This window comes from Schistocerca cancellata, chromosome 5 (genome assembly GCF_023864275.1).
Source record: "Schistocerca cancellata isolate TAMUIC-IGC-003103 chromosome 5, iqSchCanc2.1, whole genome shotgun sequence".
NCBI lineage: Eukaryota > Metazoa > Arthropoda > Insecta > Orthoptera > Acrididae > Schistocerca > Schistocerca cancellata.
In genome coordinates this window covers 428,056,509-428,073,699 of record NC_064630.1, presented here as the reverse complement: position 1 = coordinate 428,073,699, position 17,191 = coordinate 428,056,509, and the positions used below count along the sequence as shown (strand labels likewise).

Here is a 17,191-nt window from a genome sequence, read left to right as displayed (position 1 = left end):
AAGAATCACACAAATTATTTGGAAGAAAATGACGATTCCAAACCTCTATAAAAATTTCGTATTATTAGTTTTCGATCTCATGCTTGAGAAACAGGAGCATATGAATGATATGTAAAACTACACTCCTGGAAATTGAAATAAGAACACCGTGAATTCATTGTCCCAGGAAGGGGAAACTTTATTGACACATTCCTGGGGTCAGATACATCACATGATCACACTGACAGAACCACAGGCACATAGACACAGGCAACAGAGCATGCACAATGTCGGCACTAGTACAGTGTATATCCACCTTTCGCAGCAATGCAGGCTGCTATTCTCCCATGGAGACGATCGTAGAGATGCTGGATGTAGTCCTGTGGAACGGCTTGCCATGCCATTTCCACCTGGTGCCTCAGTTGGACCAGCGTTCGTGCTGGACGTGCAGACCGCATGAGACGACGCTTCATCCAGTCCCAAACATGCTCAATGGGGGACAGATCCGGAGATCTTGCTGGCCAGGGTAGTTGACTTACACCTTCTAGAGCACGTTGGGTGGCACGGGATACATGCGGACGTGCATTGTCCTGTTGGAACAGCAAGTTCCCTTGCCGGTCTAGGAATGGTAGAACGATGGGTTCGATGACGTTTTGGATGTACCGTGCACTATTCAGTGTCCCCTCGACGATCACCAGTGGTGTACGGCCAGTGTAGGAGATCGCTTCCCACACCATGATGCCAGGTGTTGGCCCTGTGTGCCTCGGTCGTATGCAGTCCTGATTGTGGCGCTCACCTGCACGGCGCCAAACACGCATACGACCATCATTGGCACCAAGGCAGAAGCGACTCTCATCGCTGAAGACGACACGTCTCCATTCGTCCCTCCATTCACGCCTGTCGCGACACCACTGGAGGCGGGCTGCACGATGTTGGGGCGCGAGCGGAAGACGGCCTAACGGTGTGCGGGACCGTAGCCCAGCTTCATGGAGACGGTTGCGAATGGTCCTCGCCGATACCGCAGGAGCAACAGTGTCCCTAATTTGCTGGGAAGTGGCGGTGCGGTCCCCTACGGCACTGCGTAGTATCCTAAGGTCTTGGCGTGCATCCGTGCGTCGCTGCGGTCCGGTCCCAGGTCGACGGGCACGTGGACCTTCCGCCGACCACTGGCGACAACATCGATGTACTGTGGAGACCTCACGCCCCACGTGTTGAGCAATTCGGCGGTACGTCCACCCGGCCTCCCGCATGCCCACTATACGCCCTCGCTCAAAGTCCGTCAACTGCACATACGGTTCACGTCCACGCTGTCGCGGCATGCTACCAGTGTTAAAGACTGCGATGGAGCTCCGTATGCCACGGCAAACTGGCTGACACTGACGGCGGCGGTGCACAAATGCTGCGCAGCTAGCGCCATTCGACGGCCAACACCGCGGTTCCTGGTGTGTCCGCTGTGCCGTGCGTGTGATCATTGCTTGTACAGCCCTCTCGCAGTGTCCGGAGAAAGTATAGTGGGTCTGACACACCGGTGTCAATGTGTTCTTTTTTCCATTTCCAGGAGTGTAGTTCCTAACATTAAACTTTTTGCTTTTAGTAGGCCTAATAAGCATTCGATATTGATACTTCGTGAATTATATTCCGTCCTGTTATTTATGTAAATGCGTTAGATAAAAATGACCATTTCCACCAATCAGTCTAGCTTATTTGGCGTGTGTTACACTTGCTACGATATTAGAAAGGCCTGTTTCGTTTTAGCTAAGAGACCGTGATCAAATAGACGTAATAAAGTCAAGAAACCACTCCAGTCTTGAATACTACTCTTATTAACAACTTTTTCAGTATTACCCAGCGACATTTGTACTTTTCATGCAGCAAAACGTTTGACGAACGTTGACAAGGTAAAAAGTTCCTGTGCAGAAAGGAAAGTGCGCCGTTTAAAGCTGTAGCAAGAGTAGAAAGAAAAAAATGCTAGGACCTAAGGACTGAAGACATGTGTACTGTCTTGGTTGTTTCTTGTCTTTACTGCTTTTATGTTTCCTATATTTAATTTTATGTCACACAAAAGAGAAAGTTGCTATCTAACGGGCACTAAAAGGTGCAAATTTTCTGAAGATTTCTTATTCTCTCGATTTCGAATAATCCCACCCAGTATTAACTGTGAGTTTTTTCATGGGGGGTAGGATGTCAAATCGGCCGACTGAGAGCAGGAAAGGAACCACAGGACATTTTAATTTCCACTGAACTGAATGTAGGTTTGATGACTTCCATTACAAAATGTCCACCTTTCAATTCCACAGAGCTGAATACAGTGATGTGCTTTAGAAGAGTGCTGTGTGAACAGGCTTGTCACTGCACTTTGGCACACTTAAGACCAAACAACATGTCTTACATTTGCTCAAACATATATTTTTTATATATCAAATTCTTGAGAAACATGTGCGCTACAAAATGGACATATTTTGAAAACTCGTTTTTCTTTTAAATTTTTGACGTCCTATCTCAAACGCTAGAGGGAGAGGGGAGAGGGCATTTTCTGAAGGGGACGCTAATCAGCAATTGGTACGTACAACATGTTCTTAGACCCACTCTTTTGCTGTTCTATCAACAGAAAGGTGATGTGTTGTTCCAACAGGATAATGCCATCCCAGACACTGTCTGTGAAACTCAACGTGCTCCGAAAGACCTGCAATAATTTCCCTGTCCAGCACAATCTCCAGATTTGTCTTCAATCGAGCACATATGGGATATGATGAGACGAGAAGTGACTTGGGTGACTTGTCAGTCAACAACTCTTACAGAAATACGTGAACAGGTCTAGCAGGCATGGCATAACATATCCCAGTATAGTATTTGGCATCTGTATGTTCATCTGGATATCAGAATCAGAGCCTGAATTGTTGCCCGTTCATGCTATACCACATGTTAATATGGATGTTTCAACATGGAAAGATACCTGGTACCTCAGGACTGTATGTGCTGTTGACCTATAAATGGATTCCTTTCATTTACTCATTATGCACTGTTGCAACAATAAATCTTGAGTGAACTGAAAACCTCTAAAAAGGGTGCATTTACTTTTTTTCTATTAGTGTATATGCAAATGGACTGTCCAATCCATGTCATTGATGGTTCCCCCGAAACTTCCCAACGATTCTTTTTGAATGTTGTTGCTTGATATAAGTAAAGTAGATCGGTATGCCTTCTCCCATGAGGTACTGGATCGAGTTTGCCAGAAAGCTTAGGAATTGTATTGAATGTCACAAGTGAAACATGCACTTGATTATCCGAAATTTCCTTGATAGACTAATTATTCTGTCACTAAAAAATGTATTGTAATTGACAGGTTCCACCAGTTCTTTTCATTTTGAAACACATACCTTATTAACATCGACCTGTTTGTGTTTCTGGTGCACCCTCATTCACATTATAATTAGCATTGACCATAGATTAATATATCGGTTCACTAATAACTATATATTGCTTAATTTTATCAGTGTAATTATGGAGAACGATTTGGTTCGATATTCTTAGACATACAAATTTAATATTATAGTATATTTAACAACAACAATGTAACATTCGTTTGTCTCGATGACTGTTACTGTGCAGTGTCGTTACTGGCCACACGGTTTATTGTGTATCATAAAATTGTTTGTCATTCAGTAGGTGTAAACATTTTGGTGGAATGAATAGTTTAATTGTAAATATGTTTATGATGCCAGCTGGTAATTTTTTATACGGCATATTGCGCTCTGTTGATTGATTTGATGCTCTTGCATTTAATGTACCAGTCTTCTTAGCCTCATTTCATGTTATTGAAGTGTGTACCATGTTTGCCGTTAACCAGCTGTGTACTTTAGGATCCAACTACCTGCGATCCATCGTGGTTGTCCTGCGGAAGCCAGTAATCGCTAATCTTGTCACTGCCCACAGGCCCTCTCCATATCTGCTGAGCGGAAACCATTTCCAAGCTTGTACCTTTCTGTTCATATTTATTCAGACTCAAAACCCACTTAACGCTCTGTTATATTTCACTGCAGTCTCGGGATTCTCCAAAGACTCAGTAAGTTACAGGATTGGATTGGATTGTTTGGGGGAAGAGACCAAACAGCGAGGTCATCGGTCTCATCGGATTAGGCAAGGATGGAGAAGGAAGTCGGCCGTGCCCTTTAAAAGAAACCATCCCAACATTTGCTGGAGTGATTTAGGGAAATCACGTAAAACCTAAATCAGGATGGCCGGATGCGGGATTGAACTATCGTCACTAAGTTACAGTCTTCTACTGCAAGCACGTCATCAACTGCTCAACAAACAGTAACTACTTGTTATACTCAAATCTACTAAGGGTTTCTCCCTAACTTGTCAACTTATAACTGCAAATGCTGGCAATGTGCAATTCTGTGCCATCATATGTTTTTGACCTAGAGGACTCTAAATGTTCAAATGTGTGTGAAATCTTGTGGGACTTAACTGCTAAGGTCATCAGTCCCTAAGCTTACACACTACTTAACCTAAATTATCCTAAGGACAAACACACACATCCATGCCGGACTCGAACCTCCGCCGGGACCAGCTGCACAGTCCATGACTGCAGCGCCTTAGACTCCTCAGCAGAGGACTCTACCCACAACGCATGTTCACTAGCTTGTTCATTGCTTTCGTAGTGTTCCCTTCTTGTTTGGACCCTAAATACTGAAAAAAATCCAATCCATATCATTGATGGTTCCCCCGAATTTTCCCAGCAATTCTTTTTGAATGTTGTTGTTTGATATAAGTTAAGTAGATCACTATATCTGCTCCCATGAGGTGCTGGATCGTGTTTGCCAGAAAGCTTAGAAATTGTGTAAATAAAAGCATGAAGAAACCCTAATTTGTCCACTGTCATAACTCATTCAAACAGCAGCAGAACAAAATTATCAAACATCATCTTCCCTTTATAGCTGTAGCTCTATAAACAGCGTCCAAGCCAATGGTAAACCACGGTAATGGTCACAAATTCGTAGCAATCAATAGTAGTGGCAAGGTCCATATTACATGTTCGACTGTTGAGCAGTGTATTGAGACACGGATTTACCTGTCTTCACGGCGTTAAATCAACAGAAACTGTTGCAGGTTTCTACCTTCGTCACCATCGTCCTGTTATCGACTTTTGTTATTGGGCTTTCCCTATGAGCCAAGGTAAATGTGAGTCTTCTGTGTGGCGAAATGTCCGACATCTCGTTCTTCCGGATTCGTTGGTCACGTATGTCAAGTACCAAGTAGAGACAGGAAAGCTCTTGCTAGAGAACGAATAACAATAATAATACTAATAGTAACAAACTATTAATTAATGATGTTTATTGCATTACAGAAGAAGGTCTTCCAGTAATGTTTGCTAATGACATTACTGTATTGCATTCTGATGTCTATCCTCATAGACTGAAACCCCAAAATTGTTGACGCAAACTACAATCTGGCAAACTGATCACATAAAACGAAATGAAATGAATGTATGGCATCCTTGGCCTGGAGACCCCATCCAGGGTAGTTCGGCCACCAAGTGCAAGTCTTATTTCAGTCGACTCCACAGTGTGCGACTTGCCCGCCGGTGATGAGGATGAAATGATGATGAGGAGAACACAGCCGAGAATCGAACCCGAGCCCGCTTGCATGGGAGGTGGGCACATTACCACCCAGCTAACCATGCATACTACATAAAAACAAACTTCTGTTAAATAAAGATAAAACAGTGTATATTACTTTTCGCTCATTAAAAAAGCATCATCAATGACAGGAGATATCAGGAAATAGAAAGTGTCTATGCACCAATAAATAACCAAAAAATTCCTTGGTGTGTGGACAGATAACACTCTTTGGTAGGACATATATAAAAATAAATGATTTGTCAGAGTGAGCAGCCTAAGTAACTGATATCGTATTTTAAAGTCTGTTACATAGAAACGCTAAAATTAGGCTGCATTGCACTAGTGCACTTAATAATTGTGTACTTCATTCCATTTTGGGGGATATCCCACAAGAAGATATTTATCATTCAATAACAAATAATTAAGGAAGTGAAACAAATGCCCCTCTCTTCCATCTCTAGAAATCTCTTTAACAAACTCAATATCTTTCCTTCTATCAAAATCATAAAAATGTGTTTTATTGATAAATATTATCACATATTTACAAAAAATAAATATGTTAACCATATTTGGAGGAAAACAGTGACATTTTCGACGATTGGCGGTTGTGGCCAGCATAGCGCAAAGAGCAGTCAGGAGCAGAGACGCACGGTGTGGCTGTGGAAGATGAAAGGTCGCTGGCACTAGATGTCAAGGATTCGGAGTTCAGACATTGGATGGGACTTTGCGACATCTGAGTCCGACGAGCTAGATTATGCTTCTTCACATGCGACCACACACGGTCGACTTACTGCCAAGCAGACTGGTGAGGTTATGCATCAGCACCAGTGAAGATGGGCGTTGATATTTGGAAAGGGGCATACCTTTGCCACAGTAACATCCCAGTTCCAGTGATAGAATTGTTTTTACTTATTATTCAACCAACTACTTGCATTGATATTTCTGCAGAGTGATAATTTGGAACTACATTTATCATTTCTGCCCACATGCAGATTAGGTGGTAGTACTCTAATTATGAGCCACCCATATGTAGTACTTTGTTGAAGTCTTAGTATCGAAATTTCAACAACGAATACCCTACAAATAATTGAGACTTATTCGTTTCATAATGCGAGTCCACAGGCAACGATGTAGCTATGTGTGCAGATATCTGCAAATGCATTAAATCACCACAAATCTCATACACTCACATAACACAGTTCCACTGCTGGCCTGCCATTTGTCGGCTTAGCACAGAAATTCAAGCTGCAAGCAGCTACACTATCGCAAAGAATATTGTAGTCCAGGACACAAATATGTAAAGGATAAAGTTTTCTGTAGTCTGTGTTCACAACTTGTCTTAATATATGTATATATTATATCAGAGTTAGAAAGAACGATATAGTGGTAAAGACAGTGTATCCTTAAGTGACAACAGTTTTCACTTTTAATTGACTTTGTGAGTTGCAAGTCTTACTTTGTAACTGGTTTAATTATTTCAGAATGGATATGAATGTACAATATCTATTGACGTTCTTCACTCCTCATACAATATGACAAAATACTTGTGTAAAAAAAGCAATTCCATCAATTTTCCTCTGGTATTGCGTCATCAAGAGCGTTCTCAACCATGTTCTTGCTGAGTCTTGATATTTACTGATCGCTCAGAGAGCACAAGACGTCAAACGTAGCTTATACATGTCTGGCATCAATCAGATTGATTTCCTTTACTTTGTCTAACTCCTTACAGTAAGCATTCCGCAACTATTTTTTGTTCTTTTTTATCACCTGTTTTCTATTTGTCACAGGATCTACTGCTCCTACTTTTCTGTTAAAGAATTATCAAAAACAATCTTCTTATCACAATTGCTGTATAGCATTTGATGAACACTGCGCTGATCCAGACTAAATGCATATACGCCTTGTTACTAAAGACTTGTTAACCTTTAATACATTCCAAGTTTACACAATTCAGTATAACTAGGTCAGAATGGAACTGCGTTTGATCGCCATCCTGCCCTCGTCACTGTCGGAGAATGTCCTGACGCAGATGATTGAGGTAGCTACTGCTGCCCATTTGTCTGCTCAGTGTCTGTGTCTGTCAGATTTTCTACCTGGGGCGAAGTGGCAATGGATTGGAGGTCCCATCTGGTAGATATAGACTGGTACCCAGTTGGATCCGTGTCGGTCATCACCTCTGGAAGATGAGCTGGCCTTAAGTGCTCAACTGAAACCATCTTCTGACGCTCTTTCAAAAACGTTTTAAAGGATGTGGTCTTTGTTGTATCGCCACATAAGGTCCAGTGTATGGTGGCGTTAAAGGTGTGTTCATGGAATCATCTCGCAGCCAATCACGGGTAGAACTGAACAGATTCCTGTGAATGAAGAGCAAAGACTTAGGCATGGTCAGCTGCAGTGGAGATATAGTCTCGCACAATAGCTTCCCAAACTCAGAAATACCTGGCGCCAGTGGAACCTGTGTGGGTTTCTCTGTACAAAGCTCAGCGGACAGCTTAAATTTTTCCCCATAGACCAACTCGGTCGTTGTGCATGCTATATCTTCTCTCAGAGCTGTCCTAAAACCCAGCAGCACCAAGTTCAAGGTGTCCGTCCACTTTTCACCTCTGCACATCAGTGTCACCTTCAAGGTCCTGTGCAGCTGTTCCACCATCCTCCTACTTGCGGAATGGTATCTGGTGGTGCAAATGTGTGAGTAACTGCATAGTCGAAGCAACTCCTGAAACAATGATACTACATATTGCCTTACTCGATCGGTGGTAATCGTTTGCATTGATCGAATCATAAAATCCAAACATTAACCAGCTTCATTCGTTTGTAACTGGAGTGATGTCTGCAGTGGGATACGTCTCAGTCCACCTTGTGAAACGATCTACAACCGTGAGCAAGTAACAATAATTTTCTGAATATGGTAATGGCCTTACCAAGTCCTCATGAATATGCGAGAATCACACTGTAGGCATAATAATGGTGCCTCTAGGCGCTGACACATGTCTGCCTAATTTGCATTGCCAGCAACAATAACACTGTTGAACTCATCTTTTCCAATCCTTCTATATCCCAGACCAAATAACTTTCTCTGTAAGTAACCACACCATGGCACACTCCTGGATGAGATAAATTATGAAATGCATTGAAGACGAAATACTGACACTGTTTGGAGACAAGGACGCAAAGCACATTACAAGATTTGTCACAGCATAAAGATGTACCCTTACCAATGCTACTTAACTATACAACATTTATGTTTGCACAGTATCTGGACAGAAAGTCTGCAATCACATCTCTGCTTCCACTAATGTGACCCACATCTGTCTTAAACTGTGAGATGAAATCTGCATGTCTATATTGTCTAGGAGACCTGTTGGAGGTTCCTTTTGTGAAGAGTGCCATTAGAGGACTGTGATAAACTTAGAAATGTTCCCTTGAAGTGTCTCTAAAATGCTGGATGGCGGCATACATGGCGTGCAACTCTCTCTTATTGGAGCTAAAACTCTTCTCAACATTGGTGAGAAGCTAAGAAAAAATGACTAATGATTGCCACGTGCTGTCTACAAACTGCAGCAGGATGCCTCCATTGACATCTGACTGGCATCCAACATGCATGCCATAGGCGCATTATGACATGGATGTGCAAGCAGTATAGCACCTGCTACTTAGTCCTTGACTTTGTTGAAAACCAACAATTACTCCATTTTCCACTTCCTTGTTCCAGCCGTATATTTTCCTTTTAAGAGTGCAGTCAGTGGTGCTAACTATGCAGTGGCATGGGGTAGGCGCTAACAGTGATGGTCATGTATGCCCAGAAACCTTTTCAGATCTTTGTGTTTTTGTATGCAGAGATACAATGCGGGCAGCATCCTTGCGTTCCAACAAGTATGTGATTCCCACTGATGAAAATTCAAAGCCTAGGAATTTGACACTGATCTTTCCAAACGCATATTTATCTTGGTTCCTGTAGATGCTGAAGGTGCAGGTGGACCTAGTGCTGAGTAATGGACTCTTAGAAAACCAGAACGTCCCTAGAAAACAAAAGAGGAATTTGAGGTCCCTGAGTACTTAATGGATGAATTGCTGCCAAGTTTGGGCGGGTTCTTCCATTTACATGGCATATTGTAGAACAAAAGCAAACTGGTGCTTTTCATTTATTAGCATATAATGGTATTTGAATAATCCAAATTATGTCGTGAGGACCATCTTTTCAACATTTCTCAGTGCCACAAGAAATTGTGAATACACTCGGGGTGCAATCAAGTGATGCTAAGGACATTAGCTGTTGCCATGGAGTTGGAATCAATGATGCATGGTATTGGATACCTGTCAGGTAGTGTTCTGCTCTGGTGTCGCTGACATCCACTACTAAAAGATTCCACTCATGTAGTTTGTTTAAAACAATGTCTAATTTCATGATCTTGCTGCAAGCCTTGACAACTGAATTGTTCACCACTGTAAGACATAGTGGAGCCACCACATTGTTCACCTGGAAATAACTTATCAGTAGCACACCAAAATCTCTGTTACCAAATACATGTCTGCCAAAAGAGCATGCACTTGTAAAACCAAATCTTTGAAGATTCTGACCAGGCATGTAACTTCTTGAAGCTGAGGTTTTTGCAGCTGCATGCGAAAGTAATACAACTGTAAACATGTGTTGATTGATTCATTGCGAGGCACTGGCTCAAATTTGTTCAATTTAGTGCTGTGTGCAGGAAACACAGTGACAATTCCTCCAGGGACTTCTTCTTAGACCTTGTGCCCAAGTGCACACCGCGGAATTTTTCTATTACAGGTGCCACCAATACACCCAACATGGTATTTTTGGCAGGGGAAGTGGGTGAGGGTTGACTGAAAATGAAACAAGGCAGCCTATGGCGCCCTGCATAGGCTGTTGTAAGAGTTTGGGTGTTTGCAAGGGGCCAGGCATTTAGATACCGTATCACCAAAATGTTAGTGAAACCAACACCAATAATCCTTATCCGTACACTGATGATCCAAATCATTATGACCACACACTTAAAAGCATGTTGGTCCACTTCTGGAACACAGTTCAGCAGTGATCCTGCTTGCCATGGATTTGACAAGTACTTGATAGGTTTCCAGAGTTTCTTGGCACTAGATGCCTATGCACAGGTCATGCACTTCCCGTAATTTATGGGCGGCGGCTTTGTGTGCGCAGAACTGGCATTCAATAACGTCCCAGTAGAGCTTCGTAGGATTAAAAAAAGCCGAATTTTATGGCCAAGACATTAACGTGAGTTCACTATCATGCTCCTAAATCCATTGCATCACGATTCTGGCTTTGTGGCACAGACAGTTCTGTTGCTGGAAGATGCCATCTCTGTAGAGGAAGACACCGAGCGTAAGAGGTTACAGGTGGTTCCTAATAATGAGCATGTTGTCCACCGCTGTCATAGTGCTTTCGATTATTACTACGGGTCCCATGGAAACCCAGGTGAATGCCCCCCATAACATAGCACTGCTCCCATTGGCCTGTGTTCGTGGTGTGCTGCATGTGTTGAGCAGCTGTTCACTTGGATAACAGAGTATCTGGACAGGACCAGCAACCTGGTTTAACAACAAATGGGATTTATCTGACCAGGCCACGTGAATACATTGATCCGTGTCCAGTTTCAATGGTTCCATGTCCTCTGTAATCAAAATTGATATTGTTGTTGCCTCAGCATGGGAACACATGGGGCTCCTCTGCTGCAGAACACCATGTTAAACACTGAGCGCTGAATGGTGTGCTGCAAAACACTTGTGCCAACGTCAGCACTGTACTCTGTTGTCAGATCTGACACAGATTGCCACCTATCCCTACCTTAGAGAGCGAGCAAGCCTCCGATTCCAATGTTCTGTGATGAGTTATGGATGTCCAACTTCTTGTCACCTACTCGTGGTTTCAGCATTCTTCAACCATTCTCGGTAGATGCTTACGGCAGTAGCATGCAAACAACCGACCAGCTTCGCTGTTTCCAAGATGCTCGTTCCCAGGCACTGGGCCACAACAGTCTGGCTTTTGTCAAAGTCGCTTGAGTCGGAGGATCTCTGCATTTGCGCCACTTATCATCAGTAGAATGATTCACCACTCAGCTCTGCTCATATACTTCTCTTACCACATCACATGCCCTCATTGCCACCCAGCAGCATACATCCTTGGGACAGGCAGTGATCATAATGTTTTGGCTCATCAATTTATTTATCCTCCTTTTATACTTATTTGTTAGGAGCTAGTGCCCTTAAGAAGTTATTGTGTCTCTGGACGCTCTCCATCCTGTAGCGCCATCACTGGCACACTATGTGTCTGAGTGCTCTCTGCCAGCTGCTCTGTGGAATTCATCGAAGCATCCAACTGAATGACTGGTCCTAGGCTGGTTCAAGTCACTGCACCTAAAATGCTTGGTTTTGACCAGGCAGCCATGCCAGTTCAAGCAACAGTGTTGCAACACTGAATTGTAGACAAGCAGCAACGGCTTCTGCCTTTTTTTGCCAACACGGTTAGATGCAGCTTTGTGTCGACAGCTATTATCATTCTCATGTTTGCAGGAAGCCTTTTTAACTGAAGCATTCTCAATGACATCTCAGGCAACAGGTCTGAAACCGCCAGTGAACAAAGTTCTAGCAAGAGTTGTTTGAATGACTTGCTTAGCAAGTAATCGTCCGATAATATCCTCAGTAACCTAGCTTCCAGTGAATTGTTTGATTTACCGGTTTTCTAATGCCAATTAATTACGTGTATGTAAAATTTCTTGCACCTTTACAGTTGTGATTCATTCAAATGTGCAATGATGTAGTGAAATTAAGCTGTGTCATCGTGAACAACATGTTGGCAGAAAATGCTTTCAACTTGAGTGGACCGGAGTTCTCGTCTAGATGTTCGGAACGGCGACAGTTTGACTTGATGCGCAATCCTACATTGTTCTCGATAATGGATGAATCGGTGACTGATGGACGGTGAAAGTACGTATACAGCAAAATGTGGTGTTTGCTGCACCTCGTTTGCGTCCTCCTGTTTAACGATGCCGTTTCCAAGTTGATCCGCCATTTTCCCGTGTTCCTACTCAGGTCGCCAACGTAGGATTTTGTAAGTGATGCGTTGATCCAGAATAAATGTACATACAGCTTGTTACTAAACATCTTTAATACACTCCAGGTTTACACCGTACGATGTCACTAGGTCAAAAGAGAAAATGGCAAATAGAAAACAGAGAACTTGCAAAAGACAAAATATATCTCCCTGTAACAGGCAATTTGTTGCTTGTGAATTCTCGCTCGATCTTCAGGTCGTTACAGTTATACTCCTTGCTCTTAAGTTTCTTCGAACGTTTGTGGCCCCTGTATACTGCAGGACCGCTAAATTCAGCAAAAAGCTGTACAGAGCACTGATTTGTATCATAAATTTTACACTGAAGTGCCAAAGAAACTGATATAGGCATGCATATTCAAATACAGAGCTATGTAAACAGGCAGAATACGGTCCTGCAGTCGTCAACACCTGTATAAGACAACAAGTGTCTGGCGCGGTTGTTAGATCGGTTTCTGCTGCTACAATGGCAGTTATCAAGATTTAAGTGAATTTGAATGTGGTTTTACAGTCGGCGCACGAGCTATGGAACACAGCATCACCAAGGTAGCCGTGAAGTGGGGATTTTTCCCGTCCGACCATTTCACGAGTATCCGGTAAAACATCGCTGTGGCTGGAAAAAAATCTTGCAAAAACGGGACCTACGATGGCTGAAGAGAATCATTCAATGTGACAGAAGTGCAACCCTTCAGCAAACTGCTGCAGATTTCAATGCTGAGCCACTAACATGTGTCAGTGTGCAAACCATTCAACAAAACATCATCAATACGGGCTTTCAGACCCTACTCATATACTGTTGATGACTGCAGGACACAAAGCTTTACGCCACGATTGGGCCCATCAACACTGAAATTGGACTGTTGATAACTGGAATCATGTTGCCTGGTCGGACGAGTATCTTTTCAACTTGTATCAAACAGATGGATACGTATGGGTATGGGGACAACCTCATGAATCCATGTACCCTGATGTCAGCAGGGGACTGTTCAAGCTGGTGGATGCTCTGTAATGGTGTGGGATGTGTGCAGTTGCAGTGATATGGGGCCCCTAATACATCTAGATATGACTCTGACATGTGACACATACGTAAGCATCCTATCTGATCACCTGCATCCATTCATGTCCATTGTGCATTACGACAAACTTGGGCAATAATAGAAGACAATGCAAAACACCACACGTCCAGAATTGCTACAGAGTGGCTCCAGGAACACTCTTCTGAGTTTAAATACCTCCACTGGCCACCAAACTTCCCAGACGTGAACTTTATTGAGCATATCTGGGATGACTTGCAACGTGCTGTTCAGAAGAGATCTCCACTCCCTCGTACTCTTACGGATTTATGTACAGCCCTCCAGGATTCATTGTGTCAATTCTCTCCAGCACTACTTCAGGTATTATTATTCGAGTCCATGCCACGCCGTGTTGCGGCATTTCTGTGTGGTCACTGTGGCCTTACGCGATATTAGGTAGGTGTACCACTTTCTGGCTCTTTAGTGTAAATGAGAATCACGATTGAATAATTGTTGAATCAAGCGCGTTTTGCGCACCGGATTTGTGGTGATTTCCAGTGTACACACAATGATTTGTCTCCGCTCATGTCATTTTTGCACATATATTGGAGCAGTTTTGTCCACTGATTACAGCATTTTTGCTACAGGTTACGATATTTTGCGCGAGCCTATTGTGCGCAGACATCTACGAAATCAGATCTTTACGTGTGAACTGGCATATATGAATATGACGCTAGAAATCTAAAAAAAAATCCTATAAGATCTGTTGAGTTTCCAAACTCACTTCCGACGTAAATATTTGAAAACTCTGATTGCTCTAAATTAAATCTGCTTATAATTACAAACTTTTGTTTATATATTAGTCGTGTTAGTGGGCCTTTTCTCGGAGTTGATCGTACGCTAAATATAATATAAAGTCTTTGGTTAATCGTAAGCCTGCGTGTACCGAACAGTAGAAGTTTTGTACTGAATGATGTTTGGTAACAACATGTAGCTAGTGTCAGTGGGTCTTGCGTGGTTTGGAGTCGATGTGTTCATGTATTCAGTTTCACAGTTTGCAAGATTAAACGGAACTCAGATTCATTCACCCACACTTATAGGAGGCATAGGTAGGAAGTTGGCAATTTCGCAGCGTAAAATATAGTCTGTTTGCCTTGTAGAATCTGTTGTAATTTCTTGACTTTCGTTAATGCAGAATGACATTTAATGTATTACTTCGTTAGATACATGCCATTCAGAGCTTGCTATAGTTTACTGTTGCGTATTTTGTTCACCCAGTATCAAACTTGTATCTACAGGAAAGGAAGACACTGTTTTAACTTTCTTCACTTATTTTTACGCTATTTCTAGATTTACGGACTTGCTTTCTCAATTTCGATTACCCGTAAGTAATATGTAGAGAGGCGAGAAATGGGTTTGTAAAATACAGAAAAATTTTGTATCAGATGAAGGAAAATGGGAGTGTTTAACTTTTCAAAATGAAGAAAAATCTATACTGGCATGAATGCAAGCCTGCAACGTTATGTGGTATGCTGCACACAAGTTTAGTATTTGTGGTAGGTTAGGATGTGTTGCGCACAGCTCTTTCCAGTCAGCCTTAAGCTATGTTCCGTGGTATTCATATCACAGGAACATGCAGGCCAATCCAGTTAGGCAGTAGTTTCATGATTGATGAAATTACTGGCTATATCTGCACGATGGCCTCCAGTCTGTCATCCATAAATTTTAATTCTTCTCTGAAATGCAGATGCAATGTTTCTATTTGATGGAGGGTGTTATCTAAGTATTGTGGTGTTGAGTTTGTCCTGCATTTACAATTCCATGACATTTGACTCCCTGAACATCTTTGCTTCACTCAGTCCACAGACTGTATCTGTGATACAGCATTATCAAATCCCCTCTGCATTCTTTGATGACAGTCATCTGGTGTCAGATATGTGACATTCCACTGTTAGAGCAGTGCATCAAACTTCCATAGTTCATTTTTGGAGATTTTCTTGCTGTTTAGCTTCATGTCAGATTAATGATGGGGCCTCCTCATGGTTGTCTGTCATACAGGGCGTTAGACTGCGATTTCTTTTTTGGACAATTTGGACACATGCTTCCCATATGTTTAAGATTTTTTTTTTTTTTTCAGTTATTCCACATCCATAAGGACCTTTTCACTTGTGATCTGTGGAAAGTACATTAGCATATGTTTTTCTTTGCAGATATTTACTGTGTATTCTTATTGTTTGTCATGTTCTATATCCAGGAAGATCTTCTTACTATCAATGTATTGGAAGGAAAAACACATCTAATCTAATCTGATCCTGTTAGCACCACGTAGTAATTGTTTGTCATAGTGACAGTCCAGTTAAGGTTCTTGCATGCAAGAGATAAAAATACTGGTCATCTACTGCATTCATTGGCGTAGGGTGATGAGTATGGGGCAAGTCACGGGCACACGTTTTAAAAATGGTTCCAGGTGTCTGCACTACATCACTATGGCTCAATGCTATTCACCTTGTAACTTCTCTTGTTGATATAAAGCAGCATTCTGTGTGTTGTCAAGCGTTTGTGTGTGCATTGTTGGCTTTGCAGAATGCACATTCGTTGTTTACACAATAACTACACTGTTTTCTGTTGGAGTTACAAATTCAGCTGCCTCACTGACATTCAGTAAAATCACTGTGCTTGCAATAGATGGTGTTATAATCTAGGTTGTTCAGGTGTTAAGGCAGTTCATGGGACCAGGTGTTTCAAGTTTGGGCACTGTAGGTCAAGGGTGAATAGCATACCAAGTGCCGCAAATCTCGTACACTACTCTGGTAAGTAACTTACATGGGGCAATAGCAGTATCCTCTTGTTGATAGTCATATGTTGCACCAAAAGAAGCCATTAGGTGTAACACCAAAAAGAGGTTACTTATTTCTTAAGCTGATGATCTGTGCTAAAATTTTCACTTTCACTGCATTTCTGTGGTATGTATTGTTAAACATATGTGATCCGACCCTAGTGAGGCTTGTGTGCACAGGTCTCATTATGTCCTGACTCCTGACAAACCATTCTTTAATAACTTGCATTCTGAGAGAGAACTTGCAGAAGACCAATACATTATGCTGAATTTGGTCTTTCAGAATGTTTTATTAATCTTTGTGTCGTCACAACTATTATACTGTAAGTAGAACAAATTGTTGCTTTGAAACCATTGAACAATGTTCTATACATATTAAGAAACTTAGTGCAAGTGAATATAAAAGGCTGTGAGACATGTCAGTGTCTTTGCTCGTCTAATGACTGTTTAGATTTATGTGGGCAATGCTTTAGAATTAAAAAATAAACCTTTTTATAAGCAAACTGAAATATAAACCCATATGTATCAAGAAGTTTCTTAGACTTTTCGCCATCTTCCTTGTTGACAAATCTAATTTTAAAAAATATATTAAATTTTGGTGCAGGAGAAGAACTATCACCGTGAGAACTTGAAAGAATAAAAGATCGTACAGCACTGG

At 42.0% G+C, this 17,191-nt stretch overlaps 1 protein-coding gene across 1 annotated transcript in view; it reads left to right on the top strand.

Moving 5' to 3' along the window:
- Nucleotides 1-14,647: 14,647 nt before the first annotated feature.
- The window catches only part of LOC126188861 (E3 ubiquitin-protein ligase NRDP1), a 60,169-nt gene continuing 57,625 nt past the window's right edge, over nt 14,648-17,191 (top strand). The window contains exon 1 of the mRNA XM_049930506.1: nt 14,648-14,806. The gene's annotated coding sequence lies outside the window, so the exon portion shown is untranslated. The remainder of the gene's footprint in view (nt 14,807-17,191) is intronic.